This window comes from Rhagoletis pomonella, unplaced genomic scaffold (assembly GCF_013731165.1).
Source record: "Rhagoletis pomonella isolate Grant_MI unplaced genomic scaffold, Rhpom_1.0 Rhpom_scaffold_00002, whole genome shotgun sequence".
NCBI classification, from domain to species: domain Eukaryota; kingdom Metazoa; phylum Arthropoda; class Insecta; order Diptera; family Tephritidae; genus Rhagoletis; species Rhagoletis pomonella.
Window position 1 is genome coordinate 60070032 of NW_023458556.1, and position 14387 is coordinate 60084418.

Sequence of the window (14387 nt, forward strand, 5' to 3'; positions counted from 1 at the left end):
TTTGGCATAGAATTGAAAATGATGGAATTTTCAATTAGTTTTTCAAAAATTCACATTTCTGCTTCAAACCACTTAAATAAAAAGTCAATAATTAAGATTTAATTTGCAACATATTCCAAAAAATATTTCAGAAAATTTCAAAGGTGAAAAAGCAAACAAACAGCCGTAGCATATTCATGTACATACATACATACATGTTTATGTAAATGTGTGCAGCCAACAACAAAACTAGCAACGCAAAAGCAGCTGATTGCCACCTACCCATTGTGCACTTGCCACCATCAACACCAAAACCAAAACTAACACAAACACCTCTACAACACTCAATGCTCAATTGCCCCCGCTCACTATACACTATCAGCAACAACTTGGCTCAAAATATAAAAACACAAAAATCAAAAGAAAATTATAAAATTAAATAAATAAACAGGAAAGGGAAGAAGGGCACACTCACAGCGCCGGCAATGTGTTGCAAGGGCATTGCGACGCAACAGTGAATGTTGCATGCAACGCCACTGCTGCTGTTGCTGTGGCTGTTACTGTTGCTGCAATGTTGCTAACAAGAGACGCACATTTTATGCAACTCTTAGCCACTTTAGCAGCACAACCGATTCTCTTTTTGAGCGCTGCAGCTCTTTCATGGTAAAAAGTTAGAGCCTTGTTGCAAGCAACACAACGAAGGCAGTAAAAGAGTTGCAGCAACATGCATAACCACACCAACATAGGCACACTTTTGCATTAAATTTGCTGCTTGTTTAGTTGGTTGCTGAGTGGCTTCGAATGGCGGCGGGCTTGAGTGCGTTGCGTTGCCTACCTCCCCTCTTTCCCCAGCACCTTATCCACCACACACTGCTGAGTTGTTGCAATTATTGCGTTCGTTGATTTTGCCACTCAGCCTGGTCGCTTGGCTTTGGCTTTTGCGGCTCTTCTTGCCTGCTGGTTGTTGGCCGCTTACTCGGTGGTGTTTTTTTTGACTGGTTGGTTGCATGGTTCGAAGGGTTTTGTTGTGTTGTATGGATGGACGACGCAGCGCAATGCGACGCGACGCTACGCCAGGCCATGCGACTGCCTCTGACTCTGACAGAGATTTTGCACGCGATGCCACTGCAGTTCTTGCAGATACCTTCGTACGTTTGTTTGGCTTGCACCGGCGAAAAAATTTTGTTGCGCGCGTGTGTTGTTGTTCTCATTCGCCGGACAAGTGCAGCACACAACACATATAGTAGTAATACACAACACAAAATACAAAATTCTTAAAAAAATATATATTTTCCAAAAAAAAAGAATTAATTGAGTTCTTAAGAAGAAATTATTTCAATTAAGAGAAAGAATTAAAATACTCAACAAAAAAGTATGAAATAAAAATTCGCCAGCAACAAATCGTTCAACGCAAAATCGCATACGCGCTGTGAAAATTAAAATCGTGAACATTTTTTAAGTACTCGATTATTTTAATTGCTAAAAAATAACAACAAAGATTAAGCAAAACAAAATGTTTTTAAAACCCGCTTTCATCGAACGCATGCAAAGCCAATACGAAACGCTTCGCCTGCTCATACCGCCGCTAAAACGTCAATTCAAGCCGCACGCATGCAGTGTTGCGTCGCGAAATGCCGAAAAAATGTGATTGGCTTGGGAAAATTGCAGAAAATCATTTTCATACGGGCGGAAATTTATTAAAAGTACGTTGAGTGGTTTTTTCTTAAACTCTTTGGCTGTTTTTCATTTTGAGCTGTGAGATTTTAGGCGCTGATGTCCGCGTGGACTAGTGTTGGAGATTTCAGAATTTTGCACAAACGTTAGAAATGCCTTTTAGAGCTTTTGTTTGAAAAAGTTTGTATGTTTTAGTGATAATTTTTAAATGCAGAGTTCTTTTATTTCATTTGCCGTGGTAAACAACTAAATATTCACTGCAGTGTAAAAATCCACGCAATGTTTGTGAAAAAATTTGAAGTTTTGTGGCAAAATATATTTTTTTTAGTATTGGGATAATATTGTTAATGGGAACTTTTAGGTATTTAAAATTTTTGAAATTATTAATTTGAAAAAATTAAAATTTTTTTTTCGAATCTATTTGTTAATACTAAGTTTTTTAAATCAAATTTTAAAACTTTTCACCTTTTCCCAAAAACAAGTAATTTTTTAAGAAAATTTAAAGAGAATATGGTTTTTTGCCCTAATAAATCATATTAAATAATTTTTATTGAGCTTGCGGCCGTTTTTTATGAAAAGTTATTGTGGAAAAAACAACAAAAGTTTTAAATGGTAGAATAAGCTGTCGTTATCTTTCCACAATAACTTTTTATGAAAAAAGGCCTCAAGCTCAATGAAAACTGTTTACTTAAAAATTTTTTTTTTTTATTATTTTGCTAAAACTATTTTTTTTAAATCAAATGCTACAATTTTTTAAACGAAATTTCTAGAATATCTAAAAAGCCTAAGGGCTGTTCGCTGAAGTAGGTTTTAAAATTTATCTGCCCTTTAAACGCGAATTCCGTTCTCAAAAAAAAAATATACAAATAAATACACTTTTAAAAATCCTATTTGGAAAAAACGGCTCTAAGCCAAGAAAATCTTACTTTGAACATCAAAAACTCAAAGAATATTTATTGAAAAGGTAATAAAAAAATTTGCTATGTATTCCAAAGGATGGAGTTACTTTAAATATGGATTCATTGTGAAATTCAACAAAAGTTAATGCCTACTTTTTGTCCCAAAATCGTTTAAATGTGAGTTTGAATTAAAGAATTTCAAATTGGCCTCAAATTCTGCAAACAATAGATGTTATCTAAATCATTTTTATTACTAAGAGTTCGTGGAATTTTTCTAATCCAAGGCAATTTGATTTACGTACATCGGTTAGGAGGAAAAATGTACGTAAATAGATTAATGTAAGCAAAAATTGTGTTAGCACAAAAAAAAAATAAAGAAAAGTTTTAGTAGCATTGTGATCTTGATTATTTTCAATAAAACAAATGCATAGCAGAATCCGCTAAGGACATGTCTAGTTATCCGAAATTTTCTTAAAAATATTTCCGATACACAAAAAAGTTTTCAAATTTGAATTTTTTTTTATCGTACAAACGTGATTTCGTGTGAATTCGTAAATACGACCAGTTTTTTTTAATAATTCTTGAAATATTGCTAGTAAGTAGTGCAGATTTGTGCCACTCTGAAGGCAAATGGTGCAACTTCATGACAAAAATATTTAGTACACCGGAAGGTTTCTCATTGGCTATAGAAGGCGTTTGCTACTAGAAAAAAAAATATTTTCTACGATTTTTTTGTTTTTAAAGAAAATCAGTGCCCAAAATTTTACAGAGAACTAGAAAAACGATGTTCTATCCAAAAGAAAAAATATGCCTTAGGAAGCCTTTGTTCTTGGTCAATATGGTGAATCGTGACGTTAATTGGCAAAAGCATTGGGCTTTCGAAAATATGTGCTACCACTTCTATCTATTTCATATGCAAGTTCAATAAATTTAGTTTGTGTGGCCAAGCCGTTGGAAAAAATATCTGATAATGTTATCAAATACGCGGCTATTAGCGGACATCTTCAATACCTGGTGAAATTGGTTTTCCTGATTTTAAATGTGTCCTATCGAACCATTGACCATTTCTAGTTTAAGTTGTCTTAATGCAATTACATATTCTCGAGCCATTGCAAAAATGATAGCTGCCAAATTGATTTAGTTTTCTGATTTTATAAGTTTCAAAATCTAATTATATATATTATATTAAGTTCGTGTTACAAAATAGTGTCTGTACAGCAGCTGCCTTGTTGAAGCAAAGAAATAACTGCTGATAGATGAAATAAAGTTACAGCTACAGATATTTTTTAGTTCTGATATAGTATAACTGATTTAGTGAAAACTTGCGGTGAAAATACATTTTTCTAACATGCTGATGTTGAATGCACCTTTCAAATGAATCTAAAAAATTCGTCATAGACTTAAAAACTTAAGAATAAATTCTTGCTAGTGCATTGAATATTATGTTGCTTAATTTCACATACTAATATCACTCTTTTGATAATAAATGAAACGAAAATGTACATTAGGGTGGTTCAAAAATGTGGGCAAAAAAAGTCGGAATTTTAATGCCGCCTCCCCCTAGGATTGTTCTACACCGAAAAAAAATATACCCCCATTTTTTTTTTTGAAATCAAAATATATTTAGGGAGTGCTCAAAGCGCTCAAAGTTTTCCATACATTTTATATGGGGGAAAAAAAATCGTAAAAATGGTATAACATTCTTGAAAACCAATATTTTTCGATCGGAAAACTCTGTTTCTCTTCAGGAGATTCCCAATATTAATACCCAATTGTTCCTTTAACAATTGTTTTCATAGTAACTATATTTTATAGGTTCGCCAGAACCCCCAGAAAATGCAATCGGGAATCAATAAAAAACCTTTAGTATTAAAAAATGTTTACATAAATAAACAAATTGGATGTTAATATTTTCCGTCATAGCTAGCGGCGCTTAGGCCATAGCTAGGAGGCCAATTGTGTTGCCACAGTTTGACACAGTTCATCCCTGTTGAAGCACTTCGTCTCGCTGATGAATCTTATCAGGCATCTTGCATCGGCATTTGAATGGCCAGGAACGGTAAACCCAGATGGCGCAGCCTGCAGGGCATTTACAAAGAGATCTAAGACCGTTGCTTCCTCTTCGTAGTCCTTATAGCTGCTGCAATATATTCGGAAGGCCACGATAAGCCTTTCTCCATGCCTACCTATTAGACAGTGCCCGGTCAGAGTCCCCACAATGTTAAATATATCCTCTCTTCTAAGAGAGTATACTTTTTGAGATCGCTTCCGAGCCCATATAGGCCGCGTCTGCCTGGAAGTTCGGCAAGTTGTACTTTGACACCATCTTCCTTCAGCTTGTTTGTATGTATATAAATTCGCTAAGTAGCAGCTTGCAAGTGGAAAACGGCATACCAATGAGTTCTGCTCGGTCATGCTTAGCCTTGCAAGCTCATCTCCCATGCAGTTTCCCTCTATTCCCTATGGCCAGGAAACCAAGCTTGCAATACGCTTCAGTAGTCTGGTAACCTAAAAGAGATTTCAGGGCAGGGTGGCGCGAGAAAACGTCCCCCTCCTGCCTTGCCGCCGAGTTTCGAGCCATCTGTGTAGATATTAATACTATAGGGTTGAGTTTTAATATTTTCTTGGCACTCCTTATAAGGAACATGACATTAGGGATGCTAGCGCAATGCTATTTGGCTGATCCTTAATCGTGTTGAGGGGCTAATGCTCCGTTTTTTAACATTATCAAGTTTATCGGGTTTATCGTAACCATACACGCATATCGTAAGTTTTAAATAACTACATAAGAAACAAACATAATGTGAAGGTCGCGCGGACCACGCAATACCATTTAAGGCTTAAGACCTTTGTGGATATTTTTTCAGCTGCATTCTCTGTATTTTATAAATATTGAATATAGATTTATCTGCTAAAATCCCGTCAATACACCTAGCGCTTTCAGTTTTACTTGGATAACTTTATTTTCAAATTGAATACTTCGCATTGGCTCTTTATCCAGTGTCATACACCGGTTACTTTTCACTATTATTTTGATCTGTAGGGTTGCCATTTATTTTCACAGAGTTCAACTTTTTTTCCTTTAATGTAAATGTCATTTTAATGCGTTCACTTTCATTCATCTTCAGTCGCATATCATTTGTCGAATTGACGATTTCCTCTTAGTTTTGACGTTTTTTGTATCAATGACGATGGGACTATTTTTTTTTTTAATTACGATTTTTAAGCGTCTTCGTGAACTTAAAGGACTTTTTGATCTCTTTATTGCATTTCATATGAATTTTTAATACATATTCCACGTACTGATAAGTCTGCATGCTGCAACCTAACAATTACGTAACAGCACAGTGCGGCCGAATCCCAAAAGTGCGCCCAAAATTCGAGAAAATAAAGTTTTGACATTGAGTTGGCTTAAGGGATCACCTAACAACCGAAAACGTTTCACTGTAACGACCTGTACCTTAAGTCCACTCATTATACTCATTTTTAGTGTGACTTTCTCCCAAGCACAACATTTTTGTAATAAAAAGCGAAAAGTTATTAACGTATAAAAGTAGTTAGAGAATAGAAAACCAAACAAAACCAAATGGATTCTACGTCTGAAGGTTAGTAAAATACGTTAAAAATTTGTGAAAAATAATGCTGTAACAGAAATTTTTAAGAATTAAAAAATGTAAAGGTATTTTTTCGTTTATTTTTAAGCAAAATTTGAGTGGTTAAATGCAACATTAACAAAACGCTGTCGAATGCTGCTTTTAAACCTATTAGAGTTCGCGTAGGAAAGTATTAGCCACAGAATAAAAACAAAAACTCAGCTGCTCATCTCTGCTTCTTATATATTTTTTTTTGTGCACGCTTATACATATTAGTTTCACCTGTGTGTAAAAATGGCCAGCTTTTTAATTAGATTTCACAGAAAGATTTTGAGTATGCAGTTTTAAAGCCAGTTTAATTTGAGTTATACTCAGTTAGCGTTACGCTTAAAGTAGCTGCGACTTACTATTGATTTTTGATTTTTTTTTGTGTTGCTCATTTTCTTCATACCATCGAATATACTTCGAAAATGACTGTCACCGTCAACAGTAAAAAGTTGTCAAAAATCAACGGTAAGTCCTAGCTGCTTAAAGCTTGGACTGTGTGAGACTAAAATTGAATGGGCTATAAAACCGCATACTCATAATCTTTCTAACAAATTTAATTAAAAAACTGGAAATTGAATTTTGCAATTTTGACAGCGGATTAGTAATTAGTGACCCCGAAAACCCCCTAGTACGAAATTGCGAATCATTTTTTCAAAGCTTTCGATTTCAGCCGCACTGTGCAGCGGTATAAAGAGTTTGCAATCCTTCCCAATATAATTTTAAGTAACACGACGTGCCGCTGTGGTGTAGTGGTAAGCAGTGCGCGCTTCCACTCCGCAGCACCTGGGTTCAAACCCTGGTCAAAGCAACATCACAAAAAAAATATAGAAAAGAGGTTTTTTCTTAGCAGCGGCCGTCCCTCGGCAGGCAATGGCAAACCTCCGAGTGTATTTCTGCCATGAAAAATAGCTTCTCACAAAAATACAATCGCCGTTCGGAGTCGGCGTAAAACTGTAGGTCCCTCCTCTTTGTGTGACAACATCAAGGTGCACGCCACAAATCGGAAGAGAAGCTCGGCCAAACACTAACATATGTGTAAGCGCCAATCGATTATTATTATTAACACGACGTGCATTTTAAATTTAAGTTAAGTGTTTACTTTCGAGAGGGCCCTAATATCAAGAAACATCCTTATCCGATCAGGCCAAATTTACTTAGGAAATGAATCGATAGCAAGAACAGCTATATTATCAAGAAACGTTTCATCTTTCCGCTGGCATAAGCTATGTACAGTACGGAACCGAAGATATTTTCTTTAATTTTAAGATGATCCTCTGGACTTGGCTCTATGTTGCCAAGAGCTCCAATGCTTCTAATGTGCCTTACTTTCAATTGAAACTAGTAGAGAAAAGTCGTCACGACTTCCAGGAATATAACTTCCATGGGGCCCGTGAAAATTATTTCAGATTTAGTTTCCACGCTACTCCGAAAAATCTGCCATGAAAGTGGTACATCTGATTGGTAGATGGCATTTAACTATGTTACGGCTTCGCGACACTTAAGGCCAAGGAAGTGTTGAAAATTTGTATGAAAATGTCACTTTATAAAGAATTCTAAGTGTGCTTTATTTTTAATGAAAAATACCATTCGTTTTTATGAAAACATCAACCCCCAATCTGATTCTTCAGCTTGGGCTACACTAGAAAATACCGAGGTCTTATATTCAATACCCTCCATCTACACTTTTCACAAAAATTAGATTCTGATATAAAAATCCACTTGAGACTTAACTGTCATCGGTGATATTAATGCTGACCTTGTATAGCGTTTGACAGAAGAATTTACTATTAAACAGCAAAGTCAGAATTAACATCAGTGATGATAGCTTTTGTGAAAATTGCAGATAAAGGGTATAAGACCTCGATACACTGCAATTTGCAAACGACATTACAGCTCTGCAGGAAAAAATTTACGTTGAGATTTTCAAATAAGTTACATTTATGTTGTATTTTACACTCATCAAAGTTTAAGCTAAGTAAATCCAAAAATTGTAAGAATATTTGAACAAAAAAATTTACTCTGGAAATTTTGATATTTTTATACCCGAGCGCACTTGTGCACAAGGGTATATTAATTTTGTTCACATAACAGTTGTTTGTAACAGCCAAAACGAATCGAGATAGATATAGACAAATGTATACATAAATGCTCTGAATGAATAGAGAAATCGATTAAGCCATGTCTGTCTGTCCGTCCGTCCGTGTACACGATAACTCGAGCAAAAATTGAGATATCTCAACGAAATTTGGTATGTAGGTTTCCGTTAATCCAAGGTAGGCTGGTAGGCGAAATCGGACTGTAAGCACGCCCACTTCCCATATAACGGTAATTTCCAGAAATACGAAAACTGCGATATTTTAGAAACTACCGAAGATAATTCACTCAAAATTGATATTTGCAATAATTTTCAGACGAAAAATAATAATGTTATGAATTTTTGGAAAATGGGCGTAGCCACGCCCACTTATGGTTACATGTGTATATCTTGGCAACCGCTGCACCGATTTCATCCAAACTGGGCACAATTGTTGGGCTTTGTACAGCATACCAAATGGCCGAAAATCTTTTAAAATCGGACAATAACCACGCCCACAGTCCATATAAGGGTAATTTAGGGAAATACGGAATCGTCGATAAATCAGTAAATATTAAAGCTAATTTATTCAAAATTGACGCTTGCAACAATTCTTTACCAAGAAATACGTTTATGGTAAAAGTTTGGAAAATGGTCGTGGCACCGCCCACTTATGATCACATATATGTATATCGGTAACCGTTATACCAATTTGTACCAAACTCGGTATTTTTATTGCGCTTGCCACATAAAAGCAAAGCGTTGAAAATTATTGAAATCGGACTAAAATTACGGCAGCTTTTCATATAACGGTAAATTTCAGAAATGCTTGAAATTTCAATATTCTTAATATTTATACACCCCGGCTTATCATGTAGCGGTAGCTTTCGGAAAGGTGGAAAACATATATTTAATACTGGCGTCGGGTATTTAATGTTCGGCTCCGCCCGAACTTAGACTTTCTTACTTGTTTCTTTTAGTTTTCAAAATTGTAAATCTCTTAAAACGCGATCAAATTAACAGCGCTTTTAGCAAAGCCAAACAAATTTGTAAAGGATTAAAGGCACTACATGTACACACACCTCGTGTCAAAATTATAACAGCACTTTATATTGACAAGTTTACAATTTTTAGGTTTTTTTTTGTTATTTAATTGTAGCTATTTTTGTTATAAAAATAATTTAGTTTATTCTCTAACCAACCCCGTATAAATCCAAGCTTGAAACTTTTTGCATTAAAAAATTTAAATTTTCGTAAAAATTTCAAGTTTTTTATTTAGATTTCTTAGAAAGATTTTGAGTATGCAGTTTTGTAGCCCATTAAGTTTTGGTAATATGCAGGTTTAAAGTAGCTAAGATTGGTTTTTGGATTTTTTTTTTTAAATCGTTGAATATACTTTGTATGGAAGAAAACGCACAACACTGTCAGCAAAAAAAGTTTAAAACTTCAATTTGTACAGTTTTTGTTATAAAAAAATTACTTAAAAATTAACAACAAACAAATAAATTTTTAAAACTAATATGTGGTGCGCTTATAATTCTATTATAAAAAAAAATAAAAAAAAATTGTGTAGAGCATTTATATCCATATAGGCATTTCTGCATCAAAAAGGAAATTGTGAGAAATTGTCGCTTACTTTTTTTTGCCTGTTAGCGCTCGATATATGTATTGCTTATTTGCCAGATACATGTCATTATTCAAAAAAACAAAAATGCGTTCAGGACCAACACCCGCGATTTGCTCTGGAGGGCCTTCTAACTTTGCATTAACATTAATAAAAAAAAACTTAAGAGTACTAATTAACTTTTTTCCCCTTGCAGATCATTATTCATTACTACGGAAATCTAAATAGGCTGCACGGGATCACAAACCACCATCGCAAAGAAAACTTTGAAATACTACAGTCGAAGTAAAGCAGCGCTGGAGAATGTGAGGCCAAAAAATGAGCTATACAGCAAAAGTTACAAAAAAGTGTGAAAAGTGAAAATCAAGCAAAAATTTACAACAAAATTGGAAAAAAAGCGAAAAAATCCAAACCAAATTGTGAATGTATTAACTATTGAAAACTGTTTCGATAAACCCCCATTGAGCTATAAACTACGAAAAATTTGTGAAATTTCAGATAAAAAAATTGAAAATAAAACAAACTAAAAAATACTTGTGCAAAAATCAATTGTTCTAATAAAAAACAAACGAAAACAATTCTGGAAAACTTGTGCGCTGCTGCTGAAACACACAAAAAAACAGCAATAAAAGCAACAGGATTTATAAGTAAAAGTGAAACTCTATAAAAAAATAATCTTCTAGAAACCCGGATTTGACAACAACAGCGCAGACATTTTCTAATACTGATTGAGAGTGTTGTGATTGGTTGAAAACATTTAACGTTGAAAGCAAAAAAATTACGCGCCACTGCTTTTTCATGTTTCTGTAAATTCTGCTGCGTGAAAAAAAGAACGAACTAAAACAGTTGCCGCAAAAAAACGTAAACAAAATTACTAAATTTAGTTTTTGTTGGTGATGTACTCGCACAACGTAATCTGTGCAAAAAAACATTGTACCTACAAAAGAAGTGAAAAAAGTGCGGCGATTAACATTAACTGAACAATTAATTTTTCCACTAGTTTATGCAAAAAAAAAAGTAAAAAATTAAATAAAAACTGCAACTTTGACACGGCGAAAACACGATAAAACAACTGTAAAACATTTCGCATATTTTTGCTAAAAAAAGACCGAAAATTTATAAACAAAAACATAAAAAAATTGAGTTAAAGAAAGTCGAAATCAGCAGCACATAAATACATACTAAGAAATAGTAAAATAAAAAGCCACTTTATTGTGTTGTTGGTATTTTAGTTCTCCGCCAAAAAAAGTGCATTGCTGGGTTGCCAGCAAATCTTTCTTGTGTTTTTTTTTTTGTCTGTCACACCACCAGGCACTCAATTACATATTTATTTAAATAAATTTTCTGCTCCCTCCATTTCCTACTTATACAAAAAATAATAACAAAATATAACAAAAAACACAGCAACAAATCTTTGAAAAACAAAACATTTGCAAATTAGTATAAAACGCTCATAAAATTTGTCACTTAAATTCTTCCGCAAAAAGAAACGCTATCGATTTTACGAGACTAAGTTATACTAAATAAAGCAGAACTGGTTTGCCGTTATAAGCGTTCGTGTGTGTGCGTGTGTGTATTGCTATAGGTGGCGCGTGTGGCAAATCTGCGTTCCGATCAATTTTACAAATGGATTACACCTTCGATTCGCAATCGCAATCTGGACGGTATACAGTAGCAATTGCAGCCACCACCAACAACAACGGTATATTGCTTCATGCAAACACAGTAATACCAACAATTACACTAACAACAGCGGTGAAAGCAACAATCGCCATCACAAAAGTAGCTGGTACTACGTGCGCCATAAAACAGTTAGACTGGCAGGAAGCGAACAAATATTGAAATTGCTCTTAAATTTTTAATTTATGTGGTGAGTAGACAGACAATTGTTTTCCTAATAACTAATGATCATTATTTAAGTTTTTTTTTAACCGACTTCAAAAAAGGAGAAGGTAATCAATTTGTCGGAATATTTTATTTTATTATTATTATTATTTTTATTTATTTATGTTACCGCATAACCTTGAACCACTTTAACCGATTTCTATAATTATTTTTTTTAGGTGGTACCTCAGAGGTAGTCCCATACTAATTTGGTTTGGATCCGATCATTGGATCACGAAAAACTTAACGATAATCTTAAATTTTTATATGGGAATTGAAGTCGGTTTTGTTTTTTGCTTAAAAATTACTTGTTTTACATAAAATGCTTGGTAAAAAAAAACTATTAAGTTTTGTTTACCGCTCAACAAGGCAAACTTCATTTGGGTTATAGCTAGGGTGACCATTCGTCCGAGTTCAGCTGAACTATACTGATTTTAAGAAAGTTGTTCCGCTAAATATTTGGTCATATAAAAAGTTTCTGCGGATTTCTGGCAAAATTTAAAAAAAAAAAATCTTTATCTATCTATACATATAATAAAATTGTAGCAGGCCGATGTCTGTACATTATAGATATTAGAGCAATAGAAGCCAAATCAACTTTTTGTAGAATTTTTGTCTGTCTGTCTGTATGTTTGTACGAGCATTACTCGAAAACAATTGCATGAACTTGAAAGTAGTTTTCACCGATGTATTGCTAAAAATCTAACTTAAAATATAGAATGAAAAAAATTTGAGAGTTGCCAGCTGTTTAAAAATTGCATTTTATGTAAATTGATCAGATAAAATAAATATTGCAATATAGCCGTCAAAAGAAAGAGAAGGCATGCCACCGAAAATAATCTTGTGGAGATTGCCACATGTGTGCAAGTTTTAATTTAATTACTTTGACGAGATAAATTAAAAATTGCAATATGGGTATGAGGTTTAGGAAAGTGTTCTGCAGAAAGCATTTTTGAGGGGGCTGCTACCTGTTTGACAAATTTTATTTAATTAAATTGATAAAATAAATGAAATGTATTAAAATACGGCTATCAAAAGAACAAAAATTCTCTTAAGACACAATGAAGCCCGCGGGGTATTTGCTTGTTGGAAATAAAATTTTTTCAAGTACATATGAGGCCCCGAAAGCCAGGGGAGCCTGCATAAAATCATTTATTTTTGAGTAATATGAAAAAAAGTATCTGTAAATAATGAAACTGGGCCTTTATTGAAAATTGCATTGGATTACTTCACGGTTGAGCTGGCCACAGTAGAGGACCGAATTGATCCCTCCGCAACGTTGTAGCAGTTCAAGGGAGACAATTCCCTTCCAATCACGTCAAATTTGCAGAACAACAGAACAGAACAGAGTGTGCATCAATCCAGGTTTATAGGATATATATTTGATCATTCCTACCGAACTAAAGCGCACTTCAGGGATACACACGAACCAGTTACTTCACCGGTAGCTGCTTTCTTAACGTGATTCGTTCCATTGAACCAAGCTGCACCGATCCTTAATGCGGCTTGCAGTCCTACCTATTCTATAAAAATAATTACACTGGTTCGCAAACGATCATTTATTTTTAGAAAATTATCTGGAGCAGAGCTAACATACAGTTGTAAGTGTTTACTTCGTCTGAATAGGTCTGCCTTTGTGTCATCGTTTCCAGGCTAATTAAAAATTTTCTCTCTAAGTGGTTGAGTCTCTTCGACAACAGTCTGAACATCAATTTGTGAATGAACTCCTTCTTGGCCTCATCACAATAGCCAGTTATTATAGCGGTCAGAACGCTAACTGCATATTCTTTTAGCTTCAGAAGGTCTTCCGTCACTTTATCTGTTCAATCTCGTCAATGCTGGCCTTAAAACCATATAAATAATTATTTGTTTTGGGCTTTGGAGCATTCGTGACAGCTATCGCTTCTATGTTTGTAAATTTTCCTTATATTTTCATTGTACTGCTTACATTTCAGCACCAAGCCGGGACATCTCATCAGCTATTGCGTAAAAACAAAAAATAAAAAATGTGAAACCGCATACCATTGCAATCTTCTTCGGAAGTCGTAAGGGTACCGTTGTAGTATTAGCATCCTAAACTCACTGTAATGTAATCAGTATGTACCGACTTCAAAGTCAACTTTGATTTCATAGGGCTCACCTCGGCTCTATCAACTTGCCGAGAAATGCGCATGTTCCTTTGTGATATTTTCATTATCATTTCTTTTGTGTAGAACTTTCAACCAGACTATAGGTCTACAGGTTTACAAATGGCCAAATATCTATAGAGTTCTTACTCTTAGGCTATTTGACGCAGGACTATTGTCCATTTTGCTTTCGAAAAGCCATATTCCTTCTCCACATTCCTTCTCGTAACGAAATTTGGAATCTTAAATAATACCAAAATATAGCACTTCGGAAAAGAGAGTCAGAGCTGCTTCCTCAAATCGTATCAAAGAGAATTCAGATACCTTTGTCTTTCTTGTGAACAAAACTAGGGCTGTTTTGGAGGCATTGTTCTTTGTACCTTAAGCGGTGTAGAGATTACATTTACCACTACGAACCGGAGCAGAGGTGAAAGTACGACATTGTGGGGAATGTGTTTTATGGCAATTTTTTTCTTTCTAGCGGTT

The 14387-nt window shown here is 34.6% G+C and overlaps 1 long non-coding RNA gene across 1 annotated transcript; it reads left to right on the forward strand.

The window, feature by feature from the left end:
* Positions 1-936: 936 nt before the first annotated feature.
* Positions 937-10908, forward strand: LOC118733897. The gene is made up of 2 exons (XR_004992304.1): positions 937-1682; positions 10088-10908. It is a non-coding gene; the product is annotated as an uncharacterized LOC118733897 (long non-coding RNA).
* The last annotated feature ends 3479 nt before the right edge of the window (positions 10909-14387 follow it).